This window comes from Cervus elaphus, chromosome 23 (assembly GCF_910594005.1).
Source record: "Cervus elaphus chromosome 23, mCerEla1.1, whole genome shotgun sequence".
NCBI classification, from domain to species: domain Eukaryota; kingdom Metazoa; phylum Chordata; class Mammalia; order Artiodactyla; family Cervidae; genus Cervus; species Cervus elaphus.
Window position 1 is genome coordinate 78919407 of NC_057837.1, and position 2483 is coordinate 78921889.

The window sequence follows — 2483 nt, forward strand, 5'->3', positions numbered from 1 at the left end:
TAATAAAATGACAGACCCAGAATTCAAACCAGACACGCTGACTGCAGCCTCTGGGCTCTTAACGACCATGTTCTATTCAAAGTTCATCTTCAAGAAATAAGGATGCGCTCCACAGTCCTCCACAAAGCTTTTTATCATAGCACTGACAACGGAAAACTTCCTTACCTGCCTTTGGTGGAGGTGTCCCAATAGCAAGGTGTTGCAATGGCTGAAGCACGGGTTAATTTATTTATTTTTTTGGCTCACAACAACAGAAAAGTATTATTTCAGAGGCTTGGAGGCCAGAAGTCCAAACTTAAGGTGCTGGTAGAGCCAGCTCCCTTAGAGGTTCGAGGGGAATTTTCCTCCTTGCTTCTTTCCGTTTCCAGCAGCTCCTGGCAGTACAGGTTAATTTTTATTTTACTTTTCTCCATTTCCTCCAGTGACCACATATTGCTTTTGTACTAGGAGAACCCCAGTGACAGTTCTTAAGAATAGAACACTTTCAATACCAGAAAGTGGCTCATCTTTCAAATGTCTCATTCAAGCCCCGTACCAACTGCCACTCGGCATCAGGAGGGTTTCATTTCATCAAACCACAAAACCACACAGACACCATGACCCCCTCTGACCAATCACTCTGCCTCCAAGAGTTCAATGGGCAACATGGGGCCAGCATCACCCACAATGGAGAGCTGCTGCAGGCGGTCAAGACCTTTGTGAGGTTCGGAGCACATTTGGCCCCGGTAGCTACTATAATCATGATTTTGCCAGCCAAAAGACAGCCATGATGCATCATTTATTTTTTTTGCCACTTCCTGCAGCTTTTAGGATCTTAGTTCCACAACCAGGGATTGAACCCGGGCCCCCAGCAGGAAAAGTGTGAAGTCCTAACAATTGGACTGCCAGGAAACTCACGAAGACAAAATTTTAAACCAAAGAATTTACAGACACAGCTAATGGTGACTGCCTATTGAAAGGGAAAATGAGGGGCTGTGATGGGAAAGAGACTTTTCACTGTACATCCCCTGGTATTGCTTGATTAAAAAAAATATGTATAGATTATTATTTTAAAAGAAAACACTTTAGGACTGCAGGACTTCTTATTTTCTTCTTTTTTTTTTTTAAAAAATATGGAACGCTTCACGAATTTGCATGTCATCCTTGCGCAGGGGCCATGCTAATCTTCTCTGTATCGTTCCAATTTTAGTATATGTGCTGCCGAAGCGAGCACTGCAGGACTTCTTATAAATGACTTTCATATTTCAAGAGAGGATATGCTGAGCTTTTTAATTAAGTGAACATTTCATAAATGTAAATTTACTTGTATCAACTTACTCAAACCATACTAGAATCTTTAATTCTAACAGCTAACAGCTAAGGCTTCTGTATTTGAACTGTAATATAAAGCCAATATTTGGAGACAAACCATGTCAGAAAAAAATGCTATTCAAGCATTCCATTCATGTCAAAAACAATCTCAGAAATAGGAGAGCAGTTTCAAATTATGCATCATATTTTCATAAGCTGTTCTCACTGGCAGGGGTGGTAAACCACAGCCTGGGGGCGGGGGGTGCTAAATCCAGCCAACTGTCTGTCAGTCTTTTTCACTGAAATTTTTACTGAGATCATTGTAGATCCATGTATAGTTGTAAAGGTGACAGTGAGGGATCCCTATGTACCTTGGCCAGTGTTTCTCATAGTAACCCATGAGCTGTTTTTGTACAATCCACGAGCTAAGAGTAGCTCTTAGATTTTTAAATGGTTGAGAAAGTTAAAAATATGTTGTGATGTACAATCACATGCAATCCAAATTCTGGTGTCTGTAAAGCACTCCAGGGACACAAGTACACACATTTCTTTAAGTGCCATCCCTGGCTGCTTTTGTATTGTGAGGCCAGAGCTGAGCAGTTGCAAGAGACTGTACGGCCTGCAAAACCTAAAATATTTCCTACTAGCTTTACAGAAAAAGTCTGCCGGCCTCTGGGCTGGAGGCTAGGCTGGAGTCAGGAGAGAAATGAGTATCTGGAATCAAGATTTTTCTTTTAAAGACCAAACATTTCTAAATGATATCTGCACCATTGATTCCCTCAGGTCTTGCTGTTAGAAACGTCTTCTTGAAACAAGGGACAAATGCACAACGGAAGAAGAGGCAGAGATGACCAGTTCGTCTCCAAATCCAGAGATGTCTATGCGTTTGGAAAGAATTACACACAGGACATGAATGTCTTTTAAATCCAAAGGGATCATTTATCGAAACTATAAAAAAAAAAAAAGTGAAGGTAGATTGTTGCAGATGGACAAGTGACCACCAATACAGCTGAGATAACCCTTTCCCTCCTAGGACTCCTAAGATGAGTAAGTACAGACGATCCTGGGCTGAGCACTAGAATTATCTGCTGTTGTCACTCATGTGTTACGCTCTCAGCCTTGGGTAAAAACCCTTCCGTGTTAGGCTGAAGCCAGTCTGCTGTGACCTTTCAGGAAACAGGGGTACAACATGA

At 41.7% G+C, this 2483-nt stretch overlaps 1 non-coding gene across 1 annotated transcript; it reads right to left on the minus strand.

The window, feature by feature from the left end:
- Positions 1 to 1106: 1106 nt before the first annotated feature.
- On the minus strand, positions 1107 to 1213 carry LOC122682369. Its single transcript, XR_006337372.1, has one exon. It is a non-coding gene; the product is annotated as a U6 spliceosomal RNA (small nuclear RNA).
- Positions 1214 to 2483: the final 1270 nt, after the last annotated feature.